Source organism: Gallinula chloropus (assembly GCF_964237585.1).
Source record: "Gallinula chloropus genome assembly, chromosome: 19".
NCBI classification, from domain to species: Eukaryota; Metazoa; Chordata; class Aves; order Gruiformes; family Rallidae; genus Gallinula; species Gallinula chloropus.
Genome location: NC_140104.1, coordinates 5,684,127 through 5,699,132, shown reverse-complemented (window position 1 = coordinate 5,699,132; position 15,006 = coordinate 5,684,127). Strand labels below are relative to the sequence as shown.

The window sequence follows — 15,006 nt, the reverse complement described above, 5'->3', positions numbered from 1 at the left end:
CAGGATAAACCTCCCAGGTTCCAGCCATGCCGTTTTTCACCGCTGTCACGTTTGGCTGGTTGCCGGCATCGGAAGACAAATCAGCAGAGTATTCAAACCAAAGTCTGCAACAAATATTTGAAACACAGAACTTCAAAGTAATTACACTCCAGTGCTCTCCGCTGCCACCAAGGGAAATAGCTTTATCTGCCAGTTAAGTATTAAGCCTCAGGACTTCGATACATTTGTTGTATGAGGCTCAGGGTACCTTTTAATTTTATGAAATACTGCTATTTATAGTCATCTCCCCAAATTCTATAGTAACGGTAAATCTATGAACATCCATCAAGGCTTTTTACCTGGGAAAGGCAAATCTTATTTACTGACCTTTCCAGTCTCATCCTAAATCTTGCCCATCCCGTATTACGATACGGGTATTTAGCTCTGAGTACCTCCTGGTTGCCACTCTCTCTTCCATTCCCTTTGCCAGAAATTATTTCAGACGAGCATTTCTATTTACCTGTCTTGCACAGGAATGGAGATCAGAACCACAGAACCTTAAAATATTACTTAAAAAACACATTAAGCTGATAGGGTACTGCAGTTCCCAACACCAACATTGAACAATGGCCGAAGCACATGTTCACCAGACCTCTCAATTCCTCCTCTACTGAATGAACCCCAACTTCGAGCTGAGACGCAAACCCAACAGTGCAGGTGACACAAGCTCTTTCAGCGACAATGCAGCTTGTTCTCACGATGGCAACTCAAACTGAAGATAATCCTTCCTACATCTTGAATATCTTCCTAAAGTGCCCAACTACATGACCAGCAGCTTCGCAGTTGCTGCACACAGGTATCGGCCATCAGCTCTTCTGATGCTTCCTCTCTTCATTTTACATAAATTATTGTAACGGCCACTTCTTTCTTGCCCCCCATGTAAGGATTTCTATGTGATCACCACTCCACAGCCACCCTTCCTTTCAGCTATTGGGGGAACAGAAGGGACACATCAAAACACAAAGCGAGAAATAAACTCATAACCTACGAACCAGAAGATGCTTCAGGGCTGTGGGAAATTTTTGGAACATTGTAAGTGCTTTTATTTCAGTACACGTTTATGAAGATTTAAGAAAGATCCACAATCTTGCAAAGAAGGAAAAAAAAGATTTTAAAATCAGGTTTATAATTATGAGCAGGGAGTTTAATGAGACATCAGTCTCCCATTACCAGGGACCAGTGAAGTGAATGATCCTCTGTCACATACCATCAAGGCTCATAGAGCTGTAGGAATTCCACCTATTGCCTTGACGGTCTTAATTGCACTGGAGCCATAACCACTCCTTTTTTATTAGATTCAAAAGGCAATTTCAGAAATATTAAGATATTAGAGTGACAGACTAAACCAGACAGGTAAACACTACCTTGGAATTAACAGCCTGCTGAGAGCGATACAAGATGTTTTACAATTCTTCCACGACGGTGATGGGCAGAACGTGCAGCCAATGCAATTTCTCATCTTCCATAAGAAATCATCTGGCTTACTACTCAAACAGCTGGAGCACTGTCAAATTTGTAAAATCTAAATTTTCAGGTAAAAGTAAGTTCTTGTCTATACTTTTTTTTTTTTTTGCTGGATACCAAGCATCTGGCAGTCGGTACTGCTGCTGTCAAAGTTCAAGTCTTCTACCCTTAACTTTCTGTCTCTGTAACACTTCCCAAGACAGAAGAGCTTCAGTGATATTCAGCCTATGTCCCGCTTTCCTCATTTCCCCCTTAAAACTTGCCCACAACATGAAATCTTAGATAACTGTTTAAAATAATCCAGAACTTCAAGGAAAGTCTGTTTCCTCCTTGCACTCAAAAAACCCAGCAAAAACTACCATCCTGAACTGCTACAAAGGAAAGTAACTTCCATCCTGCACAGCAGCTGTTTTGGTTCCCCAACTCCATCTGAAGAAACACTGGTGCCAGACCTCCAGGGCCCTTGTCTAATCTCCTGGTTGCAAAGCTGTATTTACTTTTAAATTATCTCCATGAACTGACCCAAACCCCCTAATATATGTTTGGCTATTCTGAGCGAGCCAAAAGCCTCGTGACAACATAAATCACTCCTGCTGGTGTACTTCCAGTCCTGGGCCATTCTGAAGCAAAATACAGACCCTGGAAGAAAACCCAGAATTTCAAAGGGGAATGGAATTAACAGCTCTAAACCACTTCAAGCCCAAAGTCCAACTAACAGCTCAGTGCAAAATAAAAACCATTTCAGAAGGGTTCCCTTTACTGGGTCATACGATCGGTGACAAAATCTTCTTGGGCACAACTGTGGGAGTGATGATATAGACACTTAATATTCACATTACCAAACACCTGTCAGTTCTTAATGTTTTGGATGAGGCTTTAGATGAGTAAACAGCAGCTTAAAAACGATAAGGTGACGTGCCCAAGACAGAGATCAGAGAAAAAGCCACAAGTAGGTCAAGGCTGGTCCCAATTCTGTCAACATTCACCTACTTTTCTTCAACTGCTTCAGAAAACAATAAACAATCCAAATCTAAAGAAATAAATGCTTTACTCCTTCAGCAGGGGAAAGCTGCAATTCGGATTACGGGCTTGGGTAAGTGTGTCAGTGCCCTGGCATCAAAAGCACAGTGGAAAACCTTAATCCTGACTTTCCAAACACAATCAACAAGCAAATACGTTCTGGAAAGCACTCTGGTACCTTGAGCTACCTGTAACAACTTAAAAAACAAATAAAAGGTACTTTCTTTCCACTTTTAAAAACTTCTTTTAGCTAAGCTGTCAGGCAGAACTCTTATCCACTAGAATGAAGGTGACCGACAGTAGAACGGATTTTGTGTTGTAATTTTTTTCTTGCTTATCAGTATTGCTTGATGCCATTTCCTTGGAATACTGACACATCAAGACTGGCAGCAGGCAGGATCTGTGTGAGCTGTTCTTTAGCACTGACACACAAGCACCCCACAAAACCTGCGCGGTGGCTGTCTCAAGAAGCAGTCTGGATCTATATGGGGAATATAAACATCTTGTTCTGCCAGATCATAAACGACAGATTTAATGGCTTTAGGATTTAAACCTGAAAAGAATTCTAGCAGGTCTAATTTGGTATTCTTTTGTTCCAGTTCATGATGTGAATATTCAGCTGAGAAGCAGCCCACAGTAGAAGACCAACAGTTCAGGACACGTCCCAGGCACAGCAGAGTGGGGGGGGGGGGGGCTGTGAAACTCCATCCTTAACCCCTTGCTGCTCCCAAAGTAAAACCGAGCCTTTCAAATGGGATATTTACTGTACTTGTCAGCAAGGATGAGGCACGTTACATCACGGGCAGTAACAGCAAATCCATTCAGTCAGTTCAGGAGAGCGAAAGGAATAAAGGACGAGGAAAAGTAGAATTTTCCCTATTTAATTTAACAGCAATTGTTATAGGCAAGCATCTCTCCCCAGTAATTTGAATTGACAGCAAAATAAGATAGATGCTTCTTATTACTCCTTCTGTTTATCTCCCTTTCAGAGCTAGGCACTTCTCTTGATACAACCCTTGGCTGGTTTGGGCGTTGGGCTTTCCTTTCATTTGCACACGTTGAGCTACGGGAAAACGTGAACCATTAATCTCCATTGTCCTTTAACCCTACATCAAGTTAACAAGATCAGTGTCTGGAACCATGACTTGGAGGACACGTGCCCTTAACAAAACTATTGGCAGATCTTCATTGCCCAGGACATCACTTTGGGCTGGTGTCTGTGTGTTCTGCACACGTCCTTGCAACTCAAATAGGAATGAGGGCTTGAAAAAAATGCTCACTGAGCAGAAAACTCACTATTATGAAAAAAACAAAACCACAAAATTTCTCTTGTGTTGTTCCAAGTGGCTGGTTGGTTTTCTTTAACACATGCTGAGAGGTGGTTTGCAGATGGACCTTCCTGAACTGTTGGCATGGCTGAAACCAGACGTAACTGTTGAAGTTAAGGCATGCTTGGACGCCAAGTACTCTATACAGTCTACATCTGCAACCTTGTGCAGTACTACACTGTGCATACTAATGCTGGGAATACCGTGTCTTTCCATGACCCATTTGATCCATGCCCCTTCAGTCAGTCAGAACAATAGCAAAAAGAATAATTTTGCTTCATCAACATCCCCACAAGCTACAAATCAACATCAAGGAGGTCTGGTCTAGAGGATTTCAAAAGCACTTGGGGAGAACACAGCAGATTCCGAAAGCACTAGGAGATTCAGTAAATTCTCGTGCTCACTTTACCTAAGAATGTTAGCCTAGGAACTGATAAAATTAATAAAGTTGGGTCAGAAGCAGTCTGAGAATCACTGATATATTCTCTTCCTTCTTCCATAAAGCTTACCCACATGATATCCTCCCTCCAAATCAGAGATCTGAAGTAAATGAGCCAACAAGCATTTGCAGAAACATCCAAAGAGAAGTCACACTGCTATATGAGAACGGCCTTTTTAACCATGCTTTTCGTTCTGCTTACTGTGCAATCTCTGGGGGAAAAACCCTCTTGTTTAGGGCTTTCAAAATAGTTTCATATCAGTTGTCAAGGGCCTTTACAAACAAAGGCAGGAGGAAGCCAGGAAGGTACTCTGCTAACAGACACATACACTTCTGTTCAGAAGTCAGTGCACCAGGAGCTTCCACTCCACGCAGAAGTGCTGTACTTAAATGAAAAGGGTCCAAGATGGACTGTGATGTAACTCTTCCTGTCTGTCCTGTAATAAACCTTAACCTACTACTTAGGAACCAGGGGACTTAAAAGAAAAATAAAACGGTTTTCAGTGAAACAGACCTCACAGACCCAGACCCCAGTCTAGGCTCTCTCCTTCCTCACCTACGAGCCTGGCTCCCAGGTCCCACAAGCAGAGCCCGAGTGTGATCCAGATCTCAGCGACTACCTCCTGAGAAGAACAGTGCTCAGTTCTGAAAACTGCTGCTACCTCTACAGAGTATGTTTTGCGATCCACAGACATACATTCTTCAATGCTTACAAGAATTCCTATCAAATAAAATAATAAAACACATTATCTGAAATTAAAAGCTCTGTGTGCACTTTCAAGAGAGAAGGGAAAGTCAGCAGCTTTTTTTGGGGGAAAAAAAATAACTGAAAAAAGGCAACTAACTCTGTGGATGAAAGCCAGAGTAACTACTCAGTCATCAGCTCCATACAGCTCAGTTTTCCTGGTCCCATCATACAAAGGCTCTGCCTCTGACCATACGCCTGGCTTCCAGGGCTCTGGGCACTTCCTGGTGCGGCCAGGATGGTGAAGAAAAATCTTGTCATGACACCAGGAATAGATTGAGGATTAAAATTTGGAATAGCACTGCACTGAAGTGCCAAGGAAACTAAACCACCAGGTTCTCTGGCAAGCGTATTTTTCTTGCACCTATTAAATGTATTTGCATGTGAAAGAGAATGGGGAAAGCAAATCCTTGTCTAGAGTCCAAGGAGTCCTACCTCTTCCACTGCGTTTTACTCTTCCACAAAATTTCCTGCAAGTGCTCTTGAACAGACAGCTCTGAGTTCATTGTTTACAACCTACACATGAACACCATCACAGCACCCTCTGAGAAAATTAAGGAAATATTAGAAGATAATTTATCAACAAAATTATTCAACAAAATGACTCTGCTGACCATTCCGGTGTTATATCCAACAGCATAAATATCCCACTCACACACACAGGCTTCCGAGCCATTACAGAGAGATTCCACATGAGGAATTTAAAGAATGATACTACCCAAACGCACTGATTCTGCCACAGCCCTCGGGATTAACACTCAAATTCTTAGTAAGCACTTCTGCCCGCCGTGCACGGCCACGCTCCACTCGGCCCCAGCCACGCAGTTATTTAATACCAAGGCTGATAGGAGCCTCCCTTCATTTCCCCATCACTGGCATAGAACAACATTAGAAATGACACAGCATTGCATATTAAAATGAAGTCCAGATTCGCTGGTGGCTTGGCATCTCGAATAGCCATGCGCTCGGGCCAAAGGCTGCCTTCACCGCATGTGGTTTGTCTCCTCTCCTGTTCTCTGTGAAGCTGATGCGCTCGTGCACTCCAGCACTGTACCTGCACCCTGCTGCACGCACTCACACCTTACACACCCCAGTTATGATGAACACAACTCACATTTTGCCATGATCACTGAAAGTCCCGGTAGAGAATTTTCTGAAACCCAGAAAAATGTGCTGACAGTCTGATGGATCATGGTTATCAGCGTACTCTACAATATATAATCAAATACAAAAAGTATGAGTGCCTTCAAAACTGCAGTATATTCTACTGTGGCCAAGTTAGGGCATTTCTGACCATAGGGGAGATTGCCCTAAGAGACACCCAGCTCTGTGTCTACACGCTGGCACCACAAACCTGGCAGGTTTTACATCCACAGGGCAGGCTGGGGCTCACTCATGCAGCGTATCTGGCATCCTAAGGAACACCAACTGCTTCCGCAGCAAACTGATCTTTTCCAGGTTACTCCTACAATGCACTATGGATGGAGCTCCAGTGGTTTCCAGAGAAGCAGTATTTACCTTCTACGATTTAGTCCTTGCATCTAAACTTGATTGTCTTCATTAAAACATGCTGCTGACAAGCTGCACTTCATACCAAGTACTGCAGGGAGTACTGGAAAATAAGGAAAAGGGGTGGGACCGATCGAAAGGACAGTCAGAACACAGCAGGGAAAAGAAAAGAAAATATGTTACCTATGTTATTTTTTTTTAAAGCATGGCTTATTGCTACAGCATCATTAATTTTTATCACCTCTCTATATTTAGGTGGCAGATAATTGCTATGGCTTGTGGCACCTTTAGCTACCACCCCATTCACTACCCACTCCACCCACTACCACTCGCATTCACTGTTCCATTGTTACTCCTTATTATGGCCAAATACCACTATCAATAAATAAATGCATTAGCCACAAACCTCTATCCTTTATGTACCTATTTGTACTGCCTGTCATAAGCCACTTTCATTTAAGCATCTACTACCTCACTCAGGGGTCTACTGTTCCAAAATTGGATGTAATAATTAGTTTGACTCACAACGAAGCAAAACTTACAGCATCTATTATGGGATGTATTTTTAAATCTTAACACCAAGGCTTCGTCCACACAGACTGCATGCAACTGTCAGCAGAACTGCTGCCTACCTCCACGTCAGACAGCTTCAGGAGCGATCAGGCTTCCCCAGTGTTGAGAAATGCCACCAGTGGCAGATGGATGACGCTGCTGTGGCCCCAGCCAATGGGCTAGTTCACTTGCAGTGGGGATATTCCCATTCCTCCAGCCTGCATGGCCAGTTAACCCACCCTCATTCCAAGTTTCTCCCCTCCTAGAAGCTTCCTCTCCTCAGCTCCATAGGCTTCTGCTCCCACCTATCTCCAACACATCACCACTCGCTGTTCTTTCCACAACTGGGAGCACAGGAGGAGATCTACCGAACTCCCAACCCACCAGGGCTGATGAGCCAGCCTACCAGTGGCATCGCCACTAAAGCTGCGGTACCTCAACCCATTACTTATTACTTTAAGAACTTCCCCACCTCACGGGTAAATTAGGATGAACTCACTGGCATAAATCCTACAGCCTGGAAACCTTAAATATTTTGTCTGCAGAAAGCAATTATATCTTTGTAATACCTGGTACTACACAATGAGACCCCAGGCATTGGTTACAGCTACCAGTTACAGAAGTTTAAAGCGGGCATCAGCTACTGAGCAAGTACCAGGCACACAACTAACCTGAATTTCAGAAGCAAAATCCAAACATTTTCAGGTACATTACTCTCATGATAATATTTATAACTTAATCTTTAATCAAGTGCTTACTCTTACATTCTAAAGGTTACAGAGGAAATTGCAGTAACTAAGCCAAGCTTCTTTTTATTGAGTTCTTCTGACCAGACACAAATGGGTTTTCAGTATCCCCTGGAAGCTGTTCTGAGCACAGATCCTACCTTTTACAATACTTCTCACCTTCCAGAAGGGCTTTAAAATCCAAGTTGCCCCTGTATCACCTTATTCTCTGTTCCAAGAACTTTCATTTTTCTAAGAATTCAACAAAATAGCCAGCTCTATTCTCAGGAAATCTTCAGAGTTGGGAAACAAGCAAGGAAATCAGACCAGCAGAAATCTAAACAGAGCAAACATATAACCAACAAAGGCAGAAAGAGAATAATTTCGGGTTTGTCTCAGTTGAAACCCTATTTAGACCAGGTTGAACAGTCCTAGAACAGATTCTTGCTCCTAGCAAGCAATTAACGTCCCTTTGGTGCCCCTTAAACCGAGCACCACAGGAGGATACATGAGACACCGAGCAATGGTGAGCCCCACATGCTTACAGGGTGGCCAGCGCACAGGCAGCATGCAGAACCTCTGTTAGACCCCATGAAACCAGATGTGAACTGGTTAAACATCGCTACCCAGCTGCAAAGTCCACAGAGTTCCATCATCCCCAGATGCAGCAAGAAAACCATAGTGTTCCCTGTGTGCCATTTCAGCCTTTCAAAATCCAGAGGGGAATGTTTTTCATGCTCTGTGTAAAAAGAGGACTCGACTGCTTCATGGCAGCTCTTCGAATTAAGAAGCCAAAGGCACACTGCGCTCAGGTAACCACATCTCCCAGATAAACGCCCCTGGGAGCTCGATCTCGTTGGTACAGCAGATTTGGGGGCAATGCCTCTGTTTAGGGCTTGCTTACACACAACTCAGAGAGACAGGACCGCAAAAGCTAACCCTCAAACACAGAGCAGACAGGTCTACTTACATACTGGAGCCTACAGGAATTGTTTAACCTAAAATATGGTATTATTCACCCAAACATGTCCCTCCATCATAAAACTCATTCATCTACACTCAGTTTTGCAGACTAAGACAGCTTCTTCACCCTTTTACTTTCTAAAATTTAATTTACCATTCTTTGAGGATTTTTTTTTAATATGCCATCTTAAAAAACATTACCAATTATATTAACAAATTACTGTTTGCTTTAATAAACACAAAGTCACTTTAAGTAAGCTCTATACAACTTTAAGGTAGCTTTTTCTCTTAGGAAAAGCTGAACCTTACACATGCCAGACTAGAAGGCAGAACTGTCCAGAGGATTAAAGGTACACGAGACCCAGATACAACCAGTGCAAGTCATCAAAAGCCACTTCAAACATGTCCCGAAGGCCTCCTTCTGCTGTACCTGCCCAAAGCTATTTTCACACTCAGTCCTGTTGCTTCCCCAAGAAATCCAACAGCCTCATACAACACACACGCTTGTTACTGCCTTCAGCTGCGACTCGGTTCGAGCACATACAAGTGGGGTGACTGCTCACACCTTCACCCGATCACACACACTTCTGGGTTCGGATGAGTGAAATCCATCATTTACAGACTCACTCAAGAAAAGGTGACAGAGTACGTGGGCGTGGGAGGGGAAAAGCACATCCAAAACGTGTCTTCTGAAAATCAGGACTAGACTGTAGGTCCAGTCACAAGCTGTTCTGCTCTAACATTTGCAGAACTGAGAGGGAAGAGATCACACCGACCGGTACCCTGCTCCAGCGTGGTGTCAGCTGGCAGCGGGACAGGAAACAAACACTCCGGAGAGCTGCAGGTGCTGCCAAAGACGGGGCATCTCAGGCAACCTGGGAAACACTGACCTTGGCATAATTTACAGTCAACTAATTCATACAAAATGGTCCTCAGCCAACTTTGAGGGGAGAAAATAAAGTTATCCACATTCCTTCCTCCTTGCATCATCTCGCAAGACAGTAACGAACAATGCAGTACGTTACTTAGATAGAATTTCACTTAATTCCCGATGTCCAATGTAAATGCAAGGAGCCGTTATATCCATTTCATTTAATTCAGCACACTTGGGGACTAGTCATTTCGAAGTGAACACAATTTTTCTTCTCGTGAAATTTGGTAAAAGAAACCCCAAACCAACCCTCTTAAACATACAAGCTTTGCAGAATTTTCCAGATTAAAAAAAACAAATGTCATTGTTCTAAGATATTTCTACTACATTCTTCACAAGTAGAGTCAGAATCCAATTTAGATAAAGCAATCCTTTACAAAACACTGAGCTATTAAAGATAATCACCTGCAGATCCTTAAATTGTGTAGCTAAGTGTGAAACACAATACAGGCTCTGCTCCGTAATGTGCCCATTGCCAGCATCGTCTCTTTCGCCCCAGGCATCCTCTTGGTTTCCTCCAAGAAAGAACTGGATAAAAACGACTTGTCTCCTCCTTAGGCAATCGCTGCCTGTCTGCATCAGCCTCCAGACAGAGAAAAACTCACTGAAGTACACGGCAAAAAGTGGCAAACCGAAAGGGCAGCACTGGATGCAGCGTCAGGATGTAGCATCAGGAACAGCTCTGTCCGGTACCCACAGCCCCTTCCACAGCCCACGAGCAGAAAGGAGATCCTGCCCAGCTAACACTGAACGGGACGGCATTGAAAAACCTCACCCAGAAGTCAGGAAATTGTAATGACATCGGTATCACAGCTTCTAACGGAAAGTGTTTGCATACTGGGATGGGAGAGACCTCGACAGCCCCAAGCTTTCTAACTGGAAAGTTCTGTTCAGCTTTTTCCACTGCGGTCCATGTAGATGAGGAGATGGAGGTCTGAACGGAAAGGTTCTCATCAGCCTAAAGTGAAGATCAGCACTGCTAAATACCACTCAGCACAGCCAGCTGACTGCTCCAACTATCCTGGATGGATCTTTTTTTTTTCCTTTTTTTTTTCTTCCCCCCCCGCCTTTTGTAAAACTATTTCTGACCAGCTTATTTATTAATTTTAAACATTTCCATTGCCCATTACTAAAAGCAAATTTCACCACACCAAAAATGAACACAGCACACTCTAGGTGGCTTTCACTTCCAAGAAAAGCCCCAAGCTGTCTTCCTGCTTACTCCCACTGCGACACAAGAGCCAGCTGTAAGATCAGCACTTTAAAAGGCTCCTTGGATTTGCTTGGGTTGCATGTTTCGTTGGGGACCTTCTCTCTCCAGATAACCTCACAGCTTGGGATGACTCCTTCCACGGCCCCTTCATCCATGTCCTGTTCCATCTACCAGAGGTATCCCCTCCTGCTGACAGGTCTCATCCACAATGAGAGCTCCAGGATCAAGTTCAGAGTCCTTCTGTATTTGCCTTGATCAATCCCACAACAAATCATCTCAGCCTAACACAAAATGCTGGATGAAACAGTTTAAATCAAAGCAAACAGTTGTCCATCTAAATGCTAATTAACACGGGACACTTTCCTCATGTTCAAGAACTGTCTGCCACTAACAGGTGAGTTGTGAGGGACTGGAAAAAAAGCCGGATACAAACCACTTCAGCTTAGGGAAAAGAACTACCAAAACTCCTAAAGGGTTTCATAAATCAAATTTACCTTTCTCTAAATGTTCCACACTTACCAGGCTGGACTTGTGCATTATTATTTGCATTAACTATGCAAAACATCATTGTGGTTCGCAGCCGTACCAGGCATGGGAAGGGGAACTCACCCTGCTGTAACTCAAACTTTCTCAAAGCTCTAACATCTTTCTTTATTCCCCAACAGGTGATTTGCTACACTACCTACACTGCACTTGCTCCACATGACACGTTCCTTTACAGTAACAGGAGATTATCCGTTTATCCTAGAAACGTCTTTCCTGCTGCTGTGCTTAGTATCAGGACAGTGATAAAACCCTCTTAAAATAGTTCTGGGGTCTGGGCAACAATCAATTGCAGGCAGTATTATTTCGGGGTTTATTTAGCAAAGACTTCTGTGATTTCAGGTCTTTGAAGGCCAGGAATGAACAGCAGATTTCTGAATTGTTTCTGCCTTTACAAGGTATATGCAGCCTGCACATGATGTCCTACACCCCAACATCAACAATCAAGCTATTCAGAAGGCTATACTGCTGGTGGACTCACTGAACAGAACGTATTGGAAGTGAATACATTTAAACCACACTGCAAATTAAAACTGTGTAAACGGGGACTTTTAACAAATACACGTGTTTCTATTGTCACTTGTAACAGATGTCCCACAGAGATGCCTTTTAAAATAGCTGTGACGGTAACAAAACAGACTGCTGGATTTCACCATCTTTGAGGAATGGCAATAACTTTACAAAATTCGAGGTGCGTGCAAGACAAATGCACCTTACAGACTGAGAGCTGCTTATCCCTGGGACCGGACACATCCCAATGGAAGAGACATTTCCATACAATTTCTGAAGCCTTAACAGCTTTGAACCAGGAACCAAAACCATTATTCCCCATCTACCTCCAGAGAAGTTATATTTCCCCTCCCCTGGTCCAGGAGTCCTACACAGAAACAGCACAAGTGCCTCTCGCAGAGGTATTAAGGTTTCACCTTTCAGTCCCAAACCTTTGAGTCTTGGTAGGTTCGTCTGATTATTATTTTTTTATTATTATTATTATTTTTATTATGATTTTTAAGAATCCCACCAGATGGCAGCAGCATGTCTCCCCAGCAAAACTGGGAGCACTTCTGCAGAGGACAGCTCCTTATTCCTGGAATACACACAAGACTTCCAAAAATCAGATACACGGTCTGACCCACGGGGCACAGGCAGAGGTTGTCACTGACACGAAAACCCGGATTTTTTTCAACACTGGGAGAAGATGCTAGCAGCGAATTGTTCTGTTTTCAGCAAATTCGGTACGAACTTGGTTTGTGGCCCTTTGCCAAGCTCGAGCGTGGTTAAGCAAACCTGCAGAACCGGGGGATGGTACCCACACATCTGTTCCTGCCTCGGCAACTCCCCCCGCCTTCGTCCGAGTTCACAAACACCAACCTTTGGTACCGTGTTAAACTGCACGTCTGTATGTCACAGCTCAATGGAAACAGATGAATGCAGCAGTTTAATGCTGATCGCTGGAGAGAATCTTTTCTACTTTGCCAGCTTGGGTCAAGTTCACTTTAAAACCCACGCGTCGTCAGAGGAGATGACCTGCCAAGGGTAGCTGATTTCAAACGTTATGGTGACTACGTGAGCAAGGATCCCGCCTGCGTACACGGGTACCAGCAGCAGCAATCGAGCGTGCATGAGTTAATACCGAAAACACTGAAGCCTGACGCTTTGGCTCTTGATGAGTGCAAAACTCCAGCAGCATGTCAGCTACCCAAAACCATCGTCAAGCACCAGGCAAATGAACTAATGACAAACGCTACTTCAACTGCCAAGTCAACAGCGAGCTACGGGAAACTCAATACCCCTCGCGACTGATCGCTTATTTGAGGAGCTAAACTTAACTGCAGGGTAACTGGTTATCTTTCTAGACAATGCAGCGACACATCTGAGCAGCGAGATGAAAGACTGCTGCTTCAAACGCTCAGCCTGTCGGCAGAGCAGCATCCATTTCCCTCAAACACGGACAGGAACTTTTCGGTTATCTATCGGTGCCAGCGCACGCTCACAAGAGCGACACAGATAAGCACCAGAATCCTTATTCCAAACCGGCTTCGGCCTGGCACAGCCGCAGATCCTGCATTGCGCTCGCCCCAAAGCACACATTTACCACGTCTAAAACTATAGTTTCCACTTAAAGCTATAAATATCCAACTCCATCTTTACGTTCAGCTGTGCTCTCTCACCCGGCCTGAGTGACAAGGGGATTCATTCGCGTTTAGAACGATGTGTAAACTTCTGTTGAGTTCCTGCTCACAGAGTCCAGATCCAGCCCACGTCCCCCCGCAGAAGTTCCCGCAACACAAGAGCCTCACAGCAGCGCTCGACGCACACGCGTGTCAGCAAGGAGGAACTGAACTTCAGCTGCCAGCACTCACCCTGCGATGCCTTACGGCTCGGCCAAAGCCATCCCACCTCCCAGCTTCTGCTTTAATTTTACTCAACATGCTCCCCCTCTTTTTTTTATTCCTTTTTAAGCTGCCGACACCTGGAAGGAGAAGCTGTGGCCACAACTGCACGAGTGGGGTCCCGCTGGTGGTAATGCCTGCCTGCGTGGATGTGGCTGCACGGTCAGGGGTCTCGGGACGGTCAGAAGACAGTTTTGGCACGGCTTTTCCCGGTGTCGGCCAAGGACAGACCCTTCTCCGACACTTTTTTCCCCCCCTCAGCATTCTTAACACTATTCTATTTAAATATGCGAGTTTGACCTTTCATTCTGCTGAATATGATGGAAGCAGATCTCGTTCTCTGCACCTTAATATTTTGCAAATAAAGACGGGAAAATAAAGACCTGGGAGAGGCATACAGGTAAACAAAACGCTCGGAGAAAGGACAACAAGGTCCGGCCTTACATAACAACCTAAATTCAAGCAAGCCCGTAGCAATTAAGTTAAAAAAACTCCACGCTTTATCAAGAAATACATGAACAGATGGAAATCATCTTCGGATAATTTTTTACAGCAGACTTCTTGTCAGTTTTCATTCTTTTCCGTACCGTACCACAGCGAGAAAAGCACAGTGCTAGCTGCATGGTGGCACCCCCACCTCTGACAGCCCAGCAGTCCAAGCCCTGGTCCCAAGGAGCCTGAGCTGAGAGGCACACGATCACTAAAGCATGAACCTGCGTGCGCAGCCACCTTGGAGAAAAGGAGTTCCTTAGGAACACAGGTCCGGTTGTGAGCAGCCAACTTTAAGGGCTGGGACAAAGAAATGAAGCGCTTTGCTCTTGCCAGGCCCGTCCGGCAAAGCCACTGCACATAGGTGCAGACAGCAACCTGGTCACACTGTACCTGCCTCTGGGTACGACAGAAACACGGGGCAGTACCCACAGCAAAGCTCCGGACGCACCGCGGAAAGTCTTGTCCACAGAGTGCCGCGGAACGCCGCACGGGGACACGGCGCAGGGACACACTCCAAACTTTGTGCATGTGATATGGGAAGTGCGCGGCTACGCGCCTGCTCTCCAAACTGCCACAGCATCTCCCATGCTTCTCATGAACACTCTGGGATGCAGCAAAACCCGACAGCTGATTATTAAAGTAATATTTAA

The 15,006-nt window shown here is 44.6% G+C and overlaps 1 protein-coding gene across 1 annotated transcript in view; it reads right to left on the bottom strand.

Moving 5' to 3' along the window:
• The window catches only part of NLK (nemo like kinase), a 53,298-nt gene that overhangs the window by 37,010 nt on the left and 1,282 nt on the right, over positions 1-15,006 (bottom strand). The gene's annotated exons all lie outside the window — the stretch shown is intronic.